Source organism: Tachyglossus aculeatus, chromosome 9 (genome assembly GCF_015852505.1).
Source record: "Tachyglossus aculeatus isolate mTacAcu1 chromosome 9, mTacAcu1.pri, whole genome shotgun sequence".
Classification (NCBI taxonomy): Eukaryota; Metazoa; Chordata; class Mammalia; order Monotremata; family Tachyglossidae; genus Tachyglossus; species Tachyglossus aculeatus.
Genome location: NC_052074.1, coordinates 37,920,231 through 37,942,754, shown reverse-complemented (window position 1 = coordinate 37,942,754; position 22,524 = coordinate 37,920,231). Strand labels below are relative to the sequence as shown.

Below are 22,524 nucleotides of genomic sequence, written 5' to 3'. Positions count from 1 at the left end.
CATATTGACATGTCACTTTAAAAAAAATGGTACTTATTAAGACCTTACTTATGTGCCAGGCACTGTACTAAGTGTTGTTGTAAGTTGGTTACAGTCCCTTTCCCACAAATGTCTTGCAGTCTAAGTTGGAGGGAGGAGGATTTACTTCCCATTTTACAGATGACGTAATTGAGGCATAGGTATAGTATGTGACTTGCCCAAGTCAGTAGTGGAACTGGGATTAGAGAACCCAGGTCCTCTAACTCCCAGGCACATTCTCTTTCCACTCCTCCTCCTCTTCCTCATCATCCTCATCCTCATTCTCCTCATGCTCCCTCTCCTCCTTTTTCTCCTCTGCATTCTCCTCCTCTTAGTCTTTGTCATCCTCCTCCTCATTGTCCTCTTTATCCTCCTCTTCCACCCCTACCTCACTGCTCGGGAACACACAATAAAAATGAAAGGCATAGATACTGCTTTCGAGAGGCTTAGAGTAGAAAAGGGAGGGAGCGTAGGTCAGGAGAAGCAGCTTGGCTCAGTGGAAAGAGCACGGGCTTTGGAGTCAGAGGTCATGGGTTCAAATCCCTACTCTGCCTATTGTCAGCTGTGTGACTTTGGGCAAGTCACTTCACTTCTCTGTGCCTTAGTTACCTCATCTGTAAAATGGGGATGAAGACTGTGAGCCCCACGTGGGACAACCTGATCACCTTGTAACCGCCCCAGCTCTTAGTACAGTGCTCTGCACATAGTAAGCGCTCAATAAATACGATTGATGATGATAAATGCCATCATTATTATTATTATGAAAAAGAAGATAAGGCACAGGGTCAGTATGTGACTAGCCCACTCTTTTAGACTGTGAGCCCACTGTTGGGTAGGGACTGTCTCTATGTGTTGCCAATTTGTACTTCCCAAGTGCTTAGTACAGTGCTCTGCACATAGTAAGCGCTCAATAAATACGATTGATTGATTGATTGATAGCCCAGGGTCACAGAGTGAGTCAGTGATGAAGCCCAGACTAGAACCCTGTCTCCTGACTCTCAGTCCCATGGTCTTTCCCCTAGGCCACATTACCTCCCTTCAAGCTACTCAAAATACTCTTAAAAGAGACTCAGAGGGATGAAAGGGGCAGGAATGTCAGAAGTATGCCTGAGGTCTTGAGCCTCATAAGCAAGGATCAAAGGTAGAAAGTGGAACCCAAGGGAGGAGAAGGCCAAGGCAGGGAAGGACCCTGAGGTGGGAGAGTTCTGGGAGATCTCTCTTCTCCCTTGTAAGGACTCATAATGACCCTGATTCCCGTCAGCACTACCTTTCCCACCTGTGAGTTTAAAAAAAAACAAATTTGCAGTCTTGAAAGCAGATTTCCAATGGGAACACGATTGAACATCTCCCTCCTCCCCTGTCTTTCAATCAGTAAGTCAATCCTATTTATTCTTCACCCACCCCTGGGCCCCCTGCCACCTGTCCCCACGATGGAGTGTAGGACTCGAGGGGATGTCAAGTGATCTGTGGTGAAATGTTGAGTAATCTGTCGGGGAATGTAGAGCAATCCGTGGGGAAATCTGCCGCTCTGAGTCAGCTGGGCATGGAACGTGTTGCCAGCACATTCAAGTCTGCGCGTTTTGTGGTCTTATCTATACAGAAGCAGCTTGGCTCAGTGGAAAGAGCATGGGCTTTGGAGTTAGAGGTCATGGGTTCAAATCCCAGCACCCCACTTGTCAGCTGTGTGACTTTGGGCAAGTCACTTAAGTTCTCTGGGCCTCAGTTCCCTCATCTGTAAAATGGGGATTAAGACTGTGAGCCCCCCGTGGGTCAACCTGATCACTTTTTAACCACCCCAGTGCTTAGAACAGTGCACATAGTGAGTGCTTAATAAATGCCATCATTATTATTATTATTATTATTACGCAGTAGCTTTGCTTGATCCTAGGACACGACTGTTGAATCTAGAATTAAATACTGGGGCCGATTGGACAAGATTAGATGTGTGGTTCAGTGGAGGTTGGCAATTCCAAACTCCTCTTTAAAATCCTTGGCCTCTCTCTCTCCCCGGAACAAGCAGAAGGAGCGAAAGCTGGATGGGAACACAGGCATCCCTCACTGGAAGAAACATCAGGGAGGAATAAGAAGGAGGGTGGTCTAGCGGAAAGAGCATGGGCCTTTGGGTCAGAGGACCTGGGTTCTAATCCCAGCTCTGCCAAATGCTTGCTGTGGGAGCTTGTGCAAGTCACTTGACATCTCTGTGCCTCAGCTCCCTCAACTGTAAAATGGGTATGAAATACCAGTGACCCTTCCTACTTAGACTGTGAGGCCTTTGCAGGACAAGGAATGTGTCCAACTTAATTAACCTGTGCCTACCCCAGAATTTAGAATAGTGCTTGACACATAGTAAGCGCTTAACAAATGCCATAAAAAGTCACGCCAAGCACATACAAAGGCAAATAAAGAGCAAGTGGGAAAGGGCAGTCTTGATATGATGATGATAATATTGATGGAGCTCTTGCAATCTGCCAAGCACTATTCTAAGCATTGAGGTAGCTAGAAGATAATCCAGCAGTGAGCCTCAAGGGACTCGAGTGTAAGAAGTGATAGGATAGTTTTGGCTGTGTCCCAACTCCCCTACATGTTTTTTAAGGTATTTAAGTGCTTACTCTATGACAGGCACTGTATTAAGCCCTGAAATAGATACAAGCTAATCAGATTGGATACAGTCCATTTATCCATGTCCTCACAGTCTTAATCCCCATTTTACAGATGAAGTTACCGAAGCACAGAAATGTTAAGTGACTTTGCCCAGGGTCATACAGCAGATAAGTGGCGATGTAGGGATAAAAACCCAGATTCTTCTGATTCCCAGGCCCATTCTCTATGATGATGATGATGATGATGGTGTTAAGCACGATGTGCCAAACACTGTTCTAAGCGCTAGGTGGGGGGTACTTACCTTGAATACAAGGTAATCAAGTTGTCCCACATGGGGCTCACAGTCTTAATCCTCACTGTACATATGAGGTAACTGAGGCACGGAGAAGTAAAGCGACTCACCCAAAGTCACATAGCTGATAAGTGGAGGAGTTGGGATTAGAACCCACAACCTGGGCTCTTCCCACTAAGCCACGCTGCTTCTCCATCCGCTAGGCCATGATGCTGATGGTTCTAGAGGTGGCTGCTGTGGAGGAGGGGTGACAAAAGCCCTGCACAGATTCTTCCAAAACCCATGAACTTACAAATACCATATGGTACAGGTTTCTCTCTTAGGTTATCTCTGACCCCTTTGAAAATAGACTATCTTGTCTGTTGCAATGGCACAATTCCTCCTCTTCATATGGGATGTACCTTCAATCAGTCAATCATATTTTTGTTGAGCTTTTATTGTGTGCAGAGTCCTGTACTAAGTACCTGGGAGAGTACAGTATAATTGAGTTGGTAGGTATGTTCCCTGCCCACAGTGAGTTTACAGTCTACAGTCCTCCAGTTACAGCTGGCCTCTCATCTCCCCTTCCTTATAGCATGGAGTTGGCCATGCAGGGTTCTCTGTGCTGGAGATTGAGGACAGAGGCCCTGAGGCAGGCCCCGTTCATTTCCTGGCTCAGAAATATCATTTTGCTTCATTCTAACTGTTAGATGCCCCACTTCAGATCTTCCTGGTTTAGCCCACCTAGTGTGTAGGGTGCATGATAAGATTTTGGTAAATTTACAGAATCTACAATGACTTTCTCTCTCTTAATTTCCTGCACAATTTCAGAGGGTTATATTTTCCAGCAATATGTTCTCACAGGATTGTTTCCTTCTTCCTTTCGATAATTTGACACTCGTGTTTGTCTTTAATTGCGAGATAAACACCGTCCTCACCTCCATCTTTAATTAATTGTGCCAACAATCAGCTCCCTTTATTGCTTGATTTATTCAACTTTCATTTTTGGCATAGAGAGCAGTGGCAGTGGAGGCTCTGGGGGAAAGATGTACTTCCAAATTAGGCTGTTGCGATCCCTGAGGGCGTTTTGGATTATTTTTAGGCCTCCCAGGCCTCCTTGCTCTGGGTGTCAGAGACCTGCTGGATTCCTTTGGTTCCTATAGTGCTGGCATTGGCGCCTGCGCCTTATCCTTCCTCTAGCCACTTCCCTCAGTCAAAGAGTATGAGTCGCCTCGTGCTCATACCCCTTTGCTCCGAGACCCAGGGACTGGACAGGGTACAAGCCTCTGCCCTGTCTCTCGGGGATGTTCTGCATTCCTCCGTGTCTGTCTACGATGGCTGGCTCTGCTTCCACACTTACCCCTTTCCCCAAAATCCTCTGAGAGCTTCTCCTCAAAAAAAATCACTCCCTTCCGGACTGCCATATGCCAGGATGGTTTGTCTGTGGCAACTGACTCCCAGTCTTCAGCCGTGACGCTTTGGGGTCTGAGGCCTTGTTTTACCATAAAACAAAGGCCTTGTTTTACCATGTCATTACAACGTTCCCTCTGCTCACCTGACTTCTAATTTCCTATTTCAGCTCTCCAACTGATGGCTGTTTTCCAGTCTCCTCAAAAACTCCACCCAGATTCATTCATGCATTCAATTGTATTTATTGAGCACTTAAACTGTGTGCAGAGCACTGTACTAAGCACTTGGGAAAGTACAAGTGTTGCAGTTTTTCAGTTTAAATTGTAAGCTTTTTTATTGGTACAGTATTTAAGTGCTTACTATGTGCCAGGCACTGTACTAGGGATAGTTCCAAGCTCTGGGCTAGATAAAAGCTAATCAGTTGGATACAGTTGGAGTAGAGAAACAGCATGGCTCAGTGGGAAAAGCCCAGGCTTGGTAGTCAGAGGTCATGGGTTCTAGACTGTGAGCCCACTGTTGGGTAGGGACCGTCTCTGTATGTTGCCAACTTGTACTTCCCAAGCGCTAAGTACCATGCTCTGCACACAATAAGCACTCAATAAATATGATTGAATGAATGAATGAATGAATGGGTTCTAATCCCGGCTCTGCCACTTGTCAGCTGTGTGACTTTGAGCGAGTCACTTAACTTCTTGCCTCAGTTACCTCATCTGTAAAATGGGGATTAAGACTGTGAGCCCCACGTGGGACAACCTGATTGCTTTGTATCCCCCCAGCACTTAGAACAGTGCTTGGCACATACTTAACAAATATCATTATTATTACTGTTATACAGTCTATGTCCCACATGGGGCTCACAGTCTTAATCCCCATTTTACAGATAAGGTTACTGAGACACAGAAAAGTGAAGTGACTTGCCCAAGATCATATAGCAGACAAGTGGCGGAGCTGAATTCTAATCCCACTCCAGGTCCTCCAACTCCCAGGCCCATGCTCTTTCCACCAGACCAGGCTGCTTCTTGCTATCTTTTACTTTAGCCAATGATAGCCAGAATGGGAACAATAAAACTAGGATATTAAGTTTCAATATAAGTATTCAGAGACTTTTTTTTGGTTGGCCTAGTAAACACAGGTTGCAGAGAGCCTGTTTGATTTTTAAACCACAGCTTTGCCTCTCTTCCCTACAGTGAAAATCATTCTGTTCTGCTATATTAGCCTGCAACTGTTAGTTAACAGAGAGAAACGGTTAGTCTTTCTAATGAGGTTGTAAACAAAGCCGTTTTTGTTGTTAGAATGCTTTTCCCCAATAGGTAACATTGCCAATGGGGCTTTGTTTTCACCATCAGAGTCTCTCTTTCTTTGGCTTGTCTCACTCTATCGAAGTTTCCACAACCCTAGGCAAATTGCGAGCAGCAATTGAATATCTCAAGGCATTTAGTACACCGATTCGGCTTGGTTTGGTTGAGTAGAGGGAGTGAATGAAGCAGTCGCAGTTGTGTAAAGTTTCAGGGAGAGCTGTAGCTTGTTCTCTGGCAGCAAGAATGGCCCATATCTGTGCCTCCTTGGGAAAGTTCATAATAGTAAACTGGACTCTTAAAAATAATTGTTCCATCATTAAAATGAAGAATCAATACACAAAGTAGCCAACTCCACTCCAGGAAAATATTTATGTCTGGTCAGTTTTCACCTTTGGCTCCTGCCAGTAATGAAGCGCTCGGAGTGATCAGAATGTTAATCCCGCCCGGCTCAGTTCTGGCAATGAGTCTCTGATGCTGTTTGATGTCCCCGCCCCCTCCCCCCCAGCCCTGGGCAAGCAAGGGCCAACTAACTCATTTGTACACAGTGTGCGTCGGCCCTGCTCCCTCTTATTTAGCTTGACAAAATTGAGCCTGTGACAATTTCCCAGCCTCCAGCCCTATCTAATCCATGCTGCACTCTGCCGCCTGGATGGCTTTTCTCAAACGTCATTTCACGTGCGTCTCCCTATTCCTCAAAAACCCCCGGTGGTGACCCATTCCTCTCTGCATCATGCAGAAACTCGTGACCATTAGCTTTAAGGATACTCCATCGGCTCTCTCCCTTCTATGGAGCTCCTCTCTTCTTTCACCACACCAATGTTCACGCTCTACCTGCTCTCCAGCCAATCTACTCCCTATGCCTCATTCTCATCTCTCCCACCCTCAACCTCTTGCTCACCTACACTCTCTCTGCCTCTACTTCACATCTGACACAGTGCTGCTCTCTACATTCTCAAAGCCCTCCTGAAAGGGCATCACCTCCCAGAGGACTTCCCTGATTTATTTCCCTGCTCCTCACTGTATATCCCCCCACAACTGCCCCTTTGACACTACCACATCTCCTACACATTTGAATACTCACAAGAAGCAGTGTGGCTTAGTGGAAAGAGTGTGGGCTTGGGCGTCAGAGGTCATGGGTTCTAATCCCACCTTCACCAATGATCAGCTTTGTGACTTTGGGCAAGTTACTTCACTTCTCTGTGTCTCAGTTCCCTCATCTATAAAATGAGGATTAAGACTGTGAGCCCCACCTGGGACAACCTGATTACCTTGTATCTATACCAGCACTTAGAGCAGTCTAAGCGCTTAACGAATGCCATCATTAGAGAAGCAGCGTGGCTCAGTGGAAAGAGCCCCGGCTTTGGAGTTGGGGGTCATGGGTTCAAATCCAGGCTCCACCAATTGTCAGATGTGTGATTTTGGGCAAGTCACTTAACTTCTTTGTGCCTCAGTTACCTCATCTGTAAAATGGGGATTAAGACTGTGAGCCCCCTGTGGGACAACCTGATCACCTTGTAACCTCCCCAGAGCTTAGAATAGTGCTTTGCACATAGTAAGCACTTAATAAATGTCATCATTATTATTATTATTTACATTCACATTTTATATTCCCCATTGCTTCCTCCTATCTGTCATTCAGGGTGCCTGTCATCCCTACTATCGGGTAAGGCCTTTGAAGGCAAGGATTATACCTACTAACATTATTTTACTCACCCAAGCACTTAATACAGCGCTCTGGACCCAATAGGTGTTCAAACAAGAAGGTTGATTGATGGAGTAGAAGATCATCTGCCCATGGGCTTCTAGAATAGGAGATGATCCAGCTTGTGTGTACTTATGCCCATCCCTGTTCATAGGTGATATTTGAAACCAAAATCTTTCTCCTCAGATGTGGCTGTGGCGAAATGACCCATGTCTCTGCCTCTGTGAGCACAGAATCATCATCATCATCATCATTTTGTGATATTCATTATAGGCTATGTGCCAAGTACTGGGGTAGAAACAAGGCATTCGGGTTACACCTAGTCCCTGAGGCCCTTGGGGCACCCAGTTCTTTGGCTTGGGGGAGGGAGAACAGATATTTAATCTGTTTGACAGTTGAGGAAACAGGCCCAGGAAGTGAAGTGACTTGCCCTAGGGCACATTCATTCATTCATTCATTCATTCAGTCAGTCAGTCATATTTATTGAGCACTTACTGTGTGCAGAGCACTGTACTAAGCACTTGGGAAGTACAAGTCGACAACATATAGAGGTGGTCCCTACCCAACAACGGGCTCACAGACTAGAACGGGGAGACAGACAACAAAACAAACATGTGGACAAGTGTCATCATCAGAATACAAAGAAGTAAAGCTAGATACACATCATTAACAAAATAAATAGAATAGTAAATATGGACAAGTAAAATAAATAGAGTAATAAATCTGTACAAACATATACAGGTTCAGTGGGGAGGGGAAGGAGGTAGGGCGGGGGGGGGGTTGGGGAGGAGGAGAGGAAAAAGGGGGCTCAGTCTGGGAAGGCCTCCTGGAGGAGGTGAGCTCCCAGTAGGGCTTTAAAGGGAGGAAGAGAGCTAGCTTTGCGGATGTGTGGAGGGAAGGCATTCCAGGCCAGGGGGAGGACGTGGGCCGGGTGTCGATGGCAGGACAGGCGAGAACGAGGCACAGTGAGGTTAGCGGCAGAGGAGTGGAGGGTGCGGGCTAGGCTGTAGAAGGAGAGAAGGGAGGTGAGGTAGGAAGGGGCGAGGGGATGGACAGCCTTGAAGCCGAGGGTGAGGAGTTTTTGATTGATGTGTAGGTTGACTGGTAGCCACTGGAGATTTTTGAGGAGGGGAATAACATGCCCAGAGCGTTTCTGCACAGAGATGATCCAGGCAGCAGCGTGAAGTACAGACTGAAGTAGGGAGAGACAGGAGGATGGGAGATCAGAGAGGAGGCTGGTGCAGATAGCCGGCACATGGCGGAGTGGGTATAAGAGCGTGGGTCTCCTGACTTCCAGTCCCATGCTTTGTCCACCAGGACACACTGCTTCTACCAAATATGCGGCAAGACCGGGATCTCTCAGGGGACCTTGCAGCAATCAGCCCCTGCCACTGGGAGGGGTCCAGCCTCTTCCTCGCCGATGCCCGTGACACCTCTGCGATGTCCCGGTCAGGTGCCAGCGGGTCTCACTCCGGTCCAGACCGGCACTGGTGGGATCCTTTCCAAGGGGTCGGGGGGCAGAGTGATGCATATTCAAAGCAATGAAACAGAGAGCCACGTTCTTCAGAAAGCGCTCAGACCCGTGATCGCTTTCACCGGGGCCCACTGGCTTGCTGCCCGAGGTTGCTTTGGCCATGCTCGGGGGAATGTTTATGCTTTCCTCGTTGGTGGGGAACAATGAAAAACCAAGACTTTGGCGCCCGCCCCTATCTCCCGCAGGGAAGCACTATCCTTGTGGAAATTGGAGCTTGGAATTCCCAATTTTGGAACCACTTGGTTCTTCCCCGGGCTGATTAGGAGCACTCATTCATTAATTCTTTCAATCGCATTTATTGAGCGTTTACTGTGCAGAGCACTGTACTAAGTGCTTGGGAAGTACAAGTTGGCAACATATAGAGACAGTCCCTACCCAACAGCGGGCTGACAGTCTAGAAGGGGGAGACAGACAACAAAACAAAATACATTAACAAAATAAAATAAATAGAATAAATATGTACAAATAAAATCAATCAATCATATTTATTGAGCACTTACTGTGTGCAGAGCACTGTACTAAGTGCTTGGGAAGTACAAGTTGGCAACATGTAGAGACGGTCCCTACCCAACAGCAGGCTCACAGTCTAGAAGGGGGAGACAGACAACAAAACAAAACACATTAACAAAATAAAATAAATAGAATAAATATGTACAAATAAAATAAATGAATGGAGTAATAAATACGTACAAACATATATACATATATACAGGTGCGTTGGGGAGGGGAAGGAGGTAAGGGGGGGGAGGGGGAGGAGGGGGAGAGGAAGGAGGGGGCTCAGTCTGGGAAGGCCTCCTGGAGAAGGTGAGCTCTCAGTAGGGCTTTGAAGGGAGCCCATTAAATGGCATTGATTGAACATGTCTGGGCTTGGTAGAGAAAATGATCCCAGCCTCAGTGGCTTGCTTGCCAACCCCCCTCCCTACGTGCCCTGTTTTCACGGGGAACCCGGAGTTCGACAAGTCAGTAGCCCAAAGGAGGGTTTGACTACGTTACCAGAGTGAGAAAGTGAGCATAAATATTTAGAGCAGAAAAGGACACAGTAAACTCACATGCTAATGAGCCTCAAGGGACCCCTGAATTATGTTAATCTGAAATTGAGTTACCCTGTACTTGTCAGGTCTCTTTTCTGGCATACATACAGACAAACAGCGGTTTGACATTTTTCGCGAGAAAAGAAGGACCCTATCGAGGTTAAAATGGGAGCTGACCTTGTTCAGTGGCAGGTAGAGAAGTAACCATGAGAGAAGGAGGAGGAACAAGGCAAATCTTCGTGCTGCCCGGAGGGTGTTTTAGGAGCGAGGTTCTAGGTTGTGATAAGAAGGAATCTGAGCATCTCCATTGATGGGGTCAGATAATGACTACTGGTTTTAGTAGTCTTTCAGTGGGTGTCTAGTCTGCAAACTCATTGTGGGCAGGGAACATGTCTATCAACTTTGTTATATTGTAGTAATAATAATAATAATTTGGGTATTTGAGTGCTTACTATATGTCATGAGGTATTGTACTAAGCTCTAGAGTTAGGTACAAGATAATCAGGTTGGATGCAGTTCCTGTCCCATATAGGACTCACAGTATTAATCCTCATTTTACAGTTGAGGTAACTGAGGCACAGGGAAGTGAAGTGTCTTGCCCAAGGCCACAACACAGCAAACAAGTGGCAGAGCTGGGATTGGAACCCAGGTCCTCTGACACCCAGGCCCATGCTCTTTCCACTAGGCCCTGCTGTTTCTCTGTCTTACCTCGCTAATCTCCTCCTACAACCCAGCACACTCACTTCACTCATCTAATGCCAACCTACTTGCCGTAACTTGATCTCATCTATCTCACCATCAACCTCTTATTTTTGTCCTGCCTCTGGCCTGAAACTTCCTCACCCTTCATATATGACAGTCAACCACTCTCCCCACCTTCAAAACCTTATTATAAGCACATCTCCTCCAAGAAGCTTTCCCTAAGTCCTCATTTCCTCTTCTCCCACTCATTCATTCAATCGCATTTATTGAGTGCTTACTGTGTGCAGAGCACTGTACTAAGCGCTTCACCCTTGCACTTGGATTTGCACCCTTTATTCACCCCACCCTCAGCCCCACAGCACTTTGTGCTTATAATAATAACAATAATGGCATTTGTTAAGCGCTTACTATGTACAAAGCACTGTTCTAAGCACTGGGGAGGTTACAAAGTGAAGGTTGTCCCATAGGGGCTCGCAGTCTTAATCCCCATTTTACAGATGAGGGAACTGAGGCCTAGAGAAGTTAAGTGACTGGCCCAAAGTCACACAGCTGACAATTGGCAGAGCCGGAATTTGAACCCATGACCTCTGACTCCAAAGCCCATGCTCTTTCCACTGAGCCACGCTGCTTCTCACAATTATACATAATTTAGTTATATTAATAGCAGTCTCCCCCTCCAGACTGTAAGCTCATTGTGGCCAGAGAGAGGCTCTACCAACTCTGTTCAATTTGTACTCAGCCAACCACTTAGGGCTCTGCACACCATAAGCACTCAATAAACTTGATTGATTGGCTTTCTTTCTGGGCGGTTCTGAGGACAGACCCCTGGTCCTGTTTCCTTTAGGACAGACAGAGGTGCCCAGGGCCGTGGATGGAGCAGTCGGTCCCCGGCTGTGGCGGGAGAGACGGCTCGGCCCGTATGACTATGGAAGTTCAGGATGTCACTGGGGCTGCCAGGCTCAGTCCTTCCCAGCTCCCAGGGGCTGGGTGGACGACGGAAGGGGGGCGACCTGTGAGCTGAGAAAGCAGCTCCCAAGGGTACCCGGCCTGTGGGGGGAACTGAGGCCTGGCCTGGGGGGAGGACTGAGGCCCGGCTATCATCCCAGCCTCCTCTACCTCTGCGACTCTTGTTGCTGCTGCTCTAGAATGCTATGATGTAGGCGGTCTCTCCAGGAGGGAAACAGCACGGGCCCAGGGAGCCAAAAGACCCAGGTTCTAATCCCACCTCTGCCACCTGCCTGCTGTGTCACCTTGGGCAAGTCGCTTTACGTCTCAGTGGCGCAGTTTCAATCCCTGTTCTCCCACCTACTGAGACTGCAAGCCCTATGTGGGACAGGGACTGTATCCAAACTGATGATTTTGTATCTACCCCAACGCTTAATGCAGTGTTTGGCACTTAGCGGTTAACAAATAATGGACTATTATCGTTATTATTAGGAGTCCAACTTGTACTTCCCAAGTGCTTAGTACAGCGCTCTGCACACAGTAAGCACTCAATAAATACGACTGATTGATTGATTGTTTGAGTCCGCTATCCCCCACTCAAACACAGCTAGTTTCCTACTCTCATGTTCGTAATAATAATAATAATGTCTTTTATTAAGCGTTTGCTACGTGCCAAGTGCTGTTCTAAACACTGTCAGATGCAAATTAACCAGGTTGCCCCACGTGGGTCTCACAGTCTTAGTACCCAATTTTACAGATGAGGTAACTGAGTCAGAGAAGACGAAGGGGATGACCAAGGTCACACAGCAGACAAGTGGTGAAGCTGAGATTAGAACCCATGTCCTCTGACTCCCAAGTCCATGCTCTTTCCACTAAGCCACATTCGTGTTTTGTTCATCTGAGAGTCTCGCCTGCAAGGCATTCATTCATTCACTCTTTCAGTATTGTTGAGCACTTCCTACGTACAGATGATAATGATGGTGATAGTATTTGTTCAGCACTTACTATGTGCCAAGCACTGAGAAGATACAATATAATCAGATCAGACGTAGTACCTGTCCCACATGGGTCTCACAATTCCTAAGTAGGAGAGATAACATTCATTCATTCATTCATTCAATCGTATTTATTGAGCACTTACTGTGTGCAGAGCACTGTATGAAGCACTTGGGAAGTACAAGTTGGCAACATATAGCGACGGTCCCTACCCAACAACGGGCTCACAGTCTAGAAGAGGGACTCACAGTCTAGAGGGGATTCAGGGATTCAGTCTCCATTTCTCCATTTTACAGATGAGGAAAGTGAGGCACAAGAAAGTCAAGTGACTTGCCCATGGTCACACAGCAGGCACATGGCAAAGCTGGGATTAGAACCCAATTCTTCTGACTCCCAGGACCAATCTCTTTCCACTAGGCAACACTGCTTCCCTAAGAGCACTGAGCTGGGCCCTTACTTTGTGCAGAGCACTGTGGCCCCACTGGGCCCTATGTTGCATAGAGTACTATACTTCACACCTACTGTATGAAGTGCTCTTTGCCTGGCACCTCTGTAGTCACACCACAGTATTGGGTGCCCACTGTGGGCAGAACAGAGTACTGGACACCCGCTATGCTCAGATCAGTAAAGTGTCTACTTTGTGCCAAGCACTGAACTGGACATTTAGGAGAGTACAATAAAAAGGGAAGACAGTTCCAGTTCCTGCCCTCAAGTTTGTAATGGAATGGGCAGCACAGAAAGACAATTGAATTTGCTACTTCGAAATAGAGGAAATTTACCCTAATCAGGTTTCCGAGGAGTTTTTCTTTGCTTTTGTTTCCTTTGTTTTTGCTGTCTTGAATCCCTTTGGAGACTTTGATCTGGCAGCTACTTCTCTGCCTCGAGTCCTCCAAAGCCGAGCATGGAGTCCCCAACATTGCAGTCTTCCCCAGGCCGATATGGCCTTCAATCAATCAATCGTGTTTATTGAGCATTCACTGTGTGTAGAATTCTGTACTAAGTGCTTGGGAGAGTACAATATAACAGAGTTGGTTGACAACTTCCCTGCCTACTAGGAGCTTACAGTTTAGAGTCGGAGACAGCGTGGCCTAGTGGAAAGTGTACAAGCCCGGGAGTCAGAGGATGTGGATTCTAATCCAGCTCCACCACATACTGCTGTGTGACCTTGGGCAAGTCACCTAACTTCTCTGGGCCACAGTTTCCTCATCTGTAAAATGGAGATTAAGGCTGTGAGCCACACATGGGACAGGACTACCTTGTATCTACACCAGTGCTTAGAACAGTGCTTGGCACATAGTAAGCGCTTAACAAATACTAAAGTTATCATTATTATCGGTACTAAGTAGTGATGCCCTCACCGAACACTCTTTCAGTGCAGGCAGTTGGGGAAGTCCAGAGAAGCATGCAGTGCATTTCCCACCTTCCCACAAGGAGCCTTCACTCGAATAAATGCATTGGTAGGAATGAATGTGTTGACAATCAATTATCCATGAATAAGGAAAGGCAGATGGCTGGCCCACATAAGTATGATCTGGAAGCAGCTGAAGGGTTGATTTGCCTCAGGTGTGGGGAGTTCAGTGGGAAAGACTTGCAGGAGCCAGTGAGGTTTCAGGAGGGCTTAGAAGGTGGCACGAGCTGAGGTCTGTTGGACTTTACTGGAAGGACAGCAACGAGGCAGCTCAAAGCTGTCGAGCTCCCACTGAGACCCAGCCCGTGTCTCTAGCCCAAGAATACCCTTTCTGAGGAAAGAATAATGAGTGCCATTTTTCTTTCGAGACTCGTTTTAACGAGGGGTCTTATTGCCGATATATATTTTTGAATCTAATGAATTCTGCAGCAGCCGGTTGAAAGAACCCCAATTATTTAAGATGACAGTGAAGGGTTAGGGCAGGCTAGACCCTGCCAGTTCAAGCCCTGAAATTCCATATTACCGATAAAACATGATGTTGCAGCCACGGCTGAGGAAAACAGATTTTTGTTCGTTGCGCCCCCTCCTCCCCTAACCCTCGCCTCCTGCCCTCTCCCAGTGCATCCCCAGAAGGCAATCATCCCTAGGAGGACTGCATCATACCCAACTGCTCTATATCCTGCAAGTGGAAAATGTTCATAAGGGGACACAATGATAATAGCAATAAGCACGGTGGTATTAGTTAAGCCCTTACTATGTGCTAAGCGTTAAGCTACTCGTTGGGGTAGAAACACAATAGTCAGGTCAAGCACAGTCTCTGTCCCATATAGGGATCACACTCTAATAATAATAACAATAATGGCATTTATTAAGCACTTACTATGTGCAAAGCACTGTTCTAAGTGCTGGAAGTGAGAGGAAGAACAGGTATTGAATCCAAAATTTATACATGAGGAGAGTGAAGCACGAAGAAGTTGAGTGACTTGCCCAAGGTCATGGACCAGGCAGTGGTAGAGCCGGGATTAGAACCTAGGTCCCCTGACTCCTACATGCGTGCTCTTTCCACTAGACTATACTATCTCTATTGAACTCTCCAATAGACCGAGTACAGTGTTTTGGACACAGCAGGAGCTCAGTTAATACCATTTGTTGATTGACTGGTTCTTCATCCAATCGAATTCATTTAAGAGTGAAATATGAACAGGAGAGGGGAGAAACTGGAGGCAGGGAGGTCAACGAGGAGCCTGAAGGAGTAGCTGAGGTGGGCTCCAACAAAAGCCTGGGCAAAAGTGGTGGTCTTTTGGGTGGAGACAAAGGGACAGATTCTGGAAATATTGTGGAGGCAGGAACTGGAAGGATTTGGTGTCAGAATAAATGTAATGGTTTAAAGAGCAGGACGAATTCAGGATAATGTTACGTTTGTACGCTTGAGAGATAAGGAGGATGGTGGTGTTTTCTACAGTAACGGGAAATTGAGGTAGAGTAGAGATCATATTAAACCTCAGCTTGGGTGTCCAATATTGCTGCCCAATTTCAATATCACTTGATTTTTGAATAGTGTATCAGCTGTGGTGTTTTAGAAGAAAGGTAAATATTAATAATAATGATGATGATAAAGATGGTATTGATTAAAGACCGTTCTAAACACTGGAGTAGATACAAGGTTATCAGGTTGTCCCATGTGGGGCTCACAGTCTTAATCCCCATTTTACAGATGAGGTATCTGAGGCACAGAGAAGTTGTGACTTGCCCAAAGTCACATAGTTGACAATTGGTGGAGCCAGAATTAGAACCCATGACCTCTGACTCCCAAGCCCATGCTTTTTCCGCAATGCCATGCTGCTTCTCTAAATAAGGAAGGAACAAATATTGCTTCTGTCACTGTGTGTGTGTGTGTGTGTGTGTGTGTGTGTGTGTGTGTGTGTGTGTGAGACAGAGAGAGAGAGAGAAAGAGAGAGGGAGGGAGGGATCAGGCCAAATTCAATTAAATGAGAAACTTCTTAATGGTTGAAATTAGTATCAGGGCTGCGACGTTGTCAGTTAACATGGATGGAAACCAACCACTTGAACTTTGTTTTTGCTTGTTTTCCCTGCTTTTGTTTTTTGAGTCAGTCTTTCCTTTGTGCTGGTGGGCAGGGAATGTGTCTGCCAACTCTTGTATTGTACTCTCCCAGCACATGCTAAGCACTGAATAAATACCATTGACGCTGATGATGCCCAGGCCTTGGGAAACAGGTAGCTGAAACTGGTTGTTTAATAAAATCGACCAAACCCTAAACCATACTGATTGGGAGGCTGACTACCCTGGTGAGAAGGGGTGGAAGATTTGAGCCCGAGTCAAAGGAAGTTGAATGAAAACTCCTTGAGGTCAAAGGTTAGATTCTCTTCCCCAGTGAGGGGCTCTCCTAACCTCTACAGTCGTCCTTAATCGAAATGTATTCCAATGCCTGTCTTCCCCTGAAAACTGTAAGCTCTTTGCTGGTAGGGATCATGTCTACCATCTGTATTGTATTGTCCTTTCCCAAGCACTTAGTCTGTACACAGGAAGTGCTCAATAAATAGCGTTGATTGACAGATTGGTCCTCTGGGGTGAGGGGCTTATTACTGTGCCTCTGAGCTACGTGACTTTTTTTACTATTGCTATTTGTTAAGCACTTACTATGTGCCAGCCACTGTACTAAGCGCTGGGGTAGATATAAGCAAATCAGGTTGGACACAGTCTCTACCCACATGGGACTCACAGTCTTAATTTCCATTTTACAGATGAGGTAACTGAGGCGCAGAGAAGTTAAGTGACTGGCCCAAGGCCACACAGCAGACAAGCCACGGAGCCAAGATTAAAACTCAGGTCCTCCTGACTCTCGGGTCCATGCTCTGTCTCCTGGGCCACGCTTCTCGGTTGTATTTATTGGGTGCCTCCTTTGGGCAATCAATCTGCCCAGCTCGTGGGAGAGTACAATAGAGTTAGACATGATCCCTGTCCTCAAGGGGTTTACAGTCCAGGTGGGGAAGAAAGAAAGAAATTACAGGTAGGAAGAGAAACATTTCAGGCTTAGGAGGGGGTTTACTTACACCTTGGCTATAATAGTCTGTCCCAAGTGAGAAGTAATAACCGTCAATGAGCAATTGTTGATATTAGGTTGATTTGGAGATTTACTGAAAAACGGAATATTAGGTAATGATTGAGTCAGCCTGTCCCTTGAGTCAAATTAGACAGGGGGTCAAAAATACCACTATTGCTACTGAGAGAAGGGAGCTCTGGAAATAACACTTCAAATAAAGTGATGGAGCCCTTTAAGAAAAATGTTTTTCTCCATCAACTACATAAATTTCCATCAGCTTCACACTGAGTTTGGTAGTCAGGAAAATGTACTCTCAGAGCTGATATAATAAAAACAAGGTATTTTATTCTGCTTAAGTCTGCTAATATTTTGGCACTGAATAAGCGGAACAATTGAAATGCTAGTGAGCGTATAAAGCATTAAATGAAAACACCATAAATACAACATTGCTCTGTCAGTTTGCTGTAGATTTTCCGTATTCCAAATGTCCGCGGTTTCATTCAAACATGGCGTAATTGTAATCTAACTTCCCGGTAGTTGGCTATTTCCTTATTTAATTAAATGGAGTTCTTACCAGGTGGATTCCGATAAATCTCAACTCACTTTTCCCTGACTGACTTAAGGAAAAGCCTGTACCTTGTGGTATTTGTTGAAGGCCTACTATGCGCCAAATGTTGTACAAAATGCTGGAGTAGATACAAGATAATCAGGTCAAACACAGTCCCTGTCCCACATGGGGCTCCCAGTCAAGGAAGGGTGGGGAACTAAGGGAAGCAGTGTGGCGTAGTGGAAAGTGCACAGGCCTAAGAGTCAGAGGATGTGGATTCTAATCCCAGATCTGCCACTTGCCTCCTCTGTGACCTTGGGTAAGTCACTTAACTTCTCTGGGCCTCAGTTTCTTCATCTGTAAAATGGGAATTAGGACTGTGAGCCCCAGGTGGGACAGGGTACATCATCATCATCATCAATCGTATTTATTGAGTGCTTACTATGTGCAGAGCACTGTACTAAGCGCTTGGGAAGTACAAATTGGCAACATATAGAGACAGTCCCTACCCAACAGTGGGCTCACAGTCTAAAACAGTGTTCTGGACACAGTAAGTGCTCAATAAATATGATTGAATGAATGAATGAACAGAGACTCTGTCCAACCTGATTACCTTGCATCTACCCCAGCGCTTAGAACAGTGCTAGGCATATAGTAAGCACTTACCAAATCCCATAATCATTTTTATTAACAAGTATTGTACCCCGATTTTACAGATGAAGAAACTGAGGCACACCAGAGTGCATTTATGGCCCAGCTGGGGCTTTTTTCATTCATTCATTCAATCACATTTATTGAGCACTTACTATGTGCAGAGCACTGTACTAAGCGCTTGGGAAGTACAAGTTGGCAACATATAGAGACGGTCCCTACCCAACAGTGGGCTTACGGTCTAGAAGGGGGAGACAGAGGACAAAACAAAACAAATTAACAGAATAAAATAAATAGAATAAATATGTACAAGTAAAATAAATAAATAAATAGAGTAATAAATACATACATATATACATATATGCATATATACAGGTGCTGTGGCGAAGGGAAGGAGGTAAGGCGGAGGGGATGGAGAGGGGGAGGAGGGGGAGAGGAAGGAGGGAGCTCAGTCTGGGAAGGCCTCCTATCCTAACATTAGCCAAGCTCACAGTCAATCTAGGCCACCTAGGTTTCTAGTGCAGTTTCTCACAAACGAAAGCCTTAAGACTCTCGGGGAGCAGAATCCTGGATCTCCTCTTTACCCAGATGGTCCATCGGGAGCCGATGCTAAAAGATGTGAATGCCAGGCAGGATTCATCCTCACCTACGCCAGGAGTCACCTCTTTCTTTCTTTTTTTCTGTTTTATCAAAATCCTCACAGTCAGGCTCCTTGTTTGTGGAAGAAGAACCCAAATGCCACATTGTGAAGGCTGACAAAAATGTCTGCGGGCCGTCGAACTCACCCACCAGCCCGGGGCCTTTAATACTGAAATTAACCGTGGCACGGATCTTCGCCTTGTTGTTCTCAAAGGTCAAGTGTCCAGAGGAAGAGAGTGCTAGCTCTTCCTTCACATTAGTCTGTGCCATTTAAAGTCAAACCTGTTAATTGCCGGCAGGAATTACAGGTAAACTCCCCTTCCCATGCATTGGACATGGAGGGGGTGGTTTGTGTTCTTTTACACGTATCTGTAATTTATTTATTTAAATTGATGTCTGTCTCCCGCTCTAGACTGTAAGCTTGTTGTGAGCAGGGAAACGTGTCTGCCAACACTATTGCATTGTACTCCCCCAAGCGCTTAGAACAGTGTTCTGCAAACACTAAGCACTCAATAAGTGTGATTGATTCATTGATTGTGGCACACACCCGGCATGCTACTGGGCTCCTCGTCCTAAACGGGTTCTGCCGGGGTCCTGCACCAGTGGACTGGCCATCTGTGATCCCAATGTTCAGTCAAGAATGGGGGGCTCTGCCAATGCCAATTTCTAGATGAGCCCTGAGGTCTGGTCTTGTAAAGGACCACCAGTGTGTGGGAGGCTTCCCCATCACATTCCCCAAGCCCTAGATGGCTGTTCACCATTGAAGTGGACAGGTCTCCACCACGGAGGATGCGGAAGCCCCATGGCGGGGCAGGATGGCTCAAGCCCTTGGTGCTCAACCTCCTGTCTCTCCCCACTTCAGTCTATACTTCACACTGCTGCCCAGATCCTCTTTGTGCAGAAACGCTCTGGGCATGTTACTCCCCTCCTCAAAAATCTCCAGTGACTGCCAGTCAACCTACGCATCAAGCAAAAACTCCTCACCCTCGGCTTCAAGGCTCTCCATCACCTCGCCCCCTCCTACCTCAACTCTCTTCTCTCCTTCTACAGCCCAGCCCGCACCCTCCACTCCTCTGCCACTAATCTCCTCACTGTACCTCGTTCTCGCCTGTCCCGCCATCGACCCCTGGCCCACGTCCTCCCCCTAGCCTGGAATGCCCTCCCTCTGCACATCCACCATGCTAGCTCTCTTCCTCCCTTCAAAGCCCTACTGAGAGCTCACCTCCTCCAGGAGGCGTTCCTAGACTGAGCCCCCTTTTTCTTCCCCTCCTCCCCATCCCCCCTGCCCTATCTCCTTCCCCTCCCCACAACACCTGTATATATGTTTTTACAGATTTATTACTCTATTTATTTTACTTGTCCATATTTACTATTCTATTTATTTTGTTAATGATATGCATCTAGCTTTCTGTTCATTTTGATGACTTGACACCTGTCCACATGTTTTGTTTTGTTGTCTGTCTCCCCTTCTAGACTGTGAGCCTGTTGTTGGATAGGGACCGTCTTTATATGTTGCCAACTTGTACTTCCCAAGCGCTTAGTACAGTGCTCTGCACACAGTAAGCACTCAATAAATACGATTGAATGAATGAATGAAAAGCCCTGCGCTCGCCGCTGGCCCTCGGGAGCCAGTTGAGTTCGGCCAGTCTCCGCCGCCAAGTAGGACCCCTGAACCTCAGGACTGGGCTGCAGTCTCAAACCAGTCTTGGGGACCTTGGCATTAGAAGTGAGATTGGGATCGGTCGATCCCCAGCTTTAGCTGGCTACACATAGAACAGCGCTTAGAACAGTGCTCTGCCCATAGGAAATGCTCAATAAATATCATGGATCGGTTGATCTGCAAAGAAGTAGGGCCTGGTTGTCAGGAGACCATCAAAGGGGGCAGTCCAAGAAGGCAATCTGCTCTCAATGTGGGGTGGTGCCTTCCTTCATCTGCCTCTCCCTGTATCAGTCGGTGGTATTTAGTGAGTACTTACTGTGTGCACAGCAATATATTTAGCACTTGGGGGAGTACAATGCAACAGAGTTGGTAGACTCTTTCCGGACCACTGCAAGCTTGCAATCTAGAGAAGGAGACATGAATATAAATGAATAATTAATACTACATAATTGATATTTATGTCCATAAGTGCTTGGGGTTGAGGGTGGGGTGAATACTACATGTCCAAAGGTCGTTACATACACATGCATAGATGATGCAGAACAGAGAGGGAGCCGGGGAAAAGAGGGCTTAACTGGGGCTTAATTCTTAATCGGGGAAGGCCTGTACACTCCTTGTGGGAAGAGATTGCATCTATCAACTCTGTCAAACTGTATTTTCCCAAGTGCTTACTACAATGCTCTACACATAATAAGCACTCCATAAATACCTTTGATTGATAGGTGGTCTCAGGGTAAAGATAATACGAGAGTCCATAAGGGAATTGGTGCCTCTCCTTCGCTAAACAGGTCAGTCTCCTCCACCGACAGATGGTCAATTTCCAAGAAATCACTGGTCCCTCACAACGTCCTTTTCTCACCTCCGGCTCCAAATGTATTTTCTCTCTCTCAAGCTCTTTTAAGCATTCAGCAGTTTCTAGAAAATGAAGAATTCTGTCCACCTCTGAGGCTCCCCAAGCATTTCCGTGGCAGGGAGAGTTATCTGGGAAATCTTTCAGCCTTGGCTTGGCATTGGTTTTCCCTGGTAATCGCAGGCCCCATGAACAGAGAGCTTTGCTTCACTCACTCTGGCAACAGCCAAACTCCAGAGGCTGGTCCTGCTTTTATGCTGGGAATCTGTCTAACTGCACCTTCGCTAGAGGCCTTGCTTCCACTCGAAATGCTCCAACCTTCTTGGTGTGGCATCCTGCCTCTTTCGTTCATTCAATTCAATGGTATTTACTGAGTGCTTACTGTGTGTAAAACGCTGTACTCAAGAGCTTGGGAGAGTAAGATATAACAATAGAACAGACACATTCCCCTCCCACAGTGAGCTTACAGTCTAGAGGAGAAGACGAACATTAATATGAATAAATAAATTAGAGAGATGGTAAATAAGTTACACAGCAGGCCGATGAGAGGGCCCGGAAAAGACACAGCAATTCTCTGCCAGTCTTTCAGCCCACCGGGACCAAGATGGTTGTAACCAGCCCCCAGGACAGTGGGTAAAACTGGAGTGCCTAGAAATTGAACCAGGCATGAAGGGAGCTGGGGAACTCTGATGGTCTGAGTTTCACTTGGCTCCACGGATCTTTAAAATCCCATCTGTCCATGGTTGGAGAGTCAGATGGCCCCAAGAGTGGGATGTCAACACTGGGCAGTCTTGGACAGCCACGCATCATGTGTCCCTGGTTTCGGCCTGCATCTCCCTTGGCCTCATCCTGTCTCACCACATCTTTCCCTGGTGTCCCCTCCTCACCACTTGTCATTTTTCCACCTCCCCAGAAGGCCACAATTCCTGGATCAGGCACACGGGTCAGCAGAGCCAGTTTTCTGTCTCCATCGGAGGTTTCGGGATGCTTGGTGAAGCCGTGGGATGGAGTACTGGTTACTCCATGCTAGAAAGGCCCACAGACAGCCCTCTCTTCTCCCTAGATTATCCTCTTTCCCCATTGCCTGTCTCCCCCTTTTTCGCCTCCGCTTTCTTTCCCCTGCTTCATATTTATTCACTTATGTCCATCATTTTAATTTCTTCTCCCATTCTTCACCCTAGTTTATTTTTTATCCAACG

At 46.5% G+C, this 22,524-nt stretch overlaps 1 protein-coding gene across 1 annotated transcript in view; it reads left to right on the top strand.

Annotated features, from left to right (window-relative positions):
* LRP1B (LDL receptor related protein 1B) overlaps window positions 1-22,524 on the top strand; it is a 564,327-nt gene that overhangs the window by 62,220 nt on the left and 479,583 nt on the right. The gene's annotated exons all lie outside the window — the stretch shown is intronic.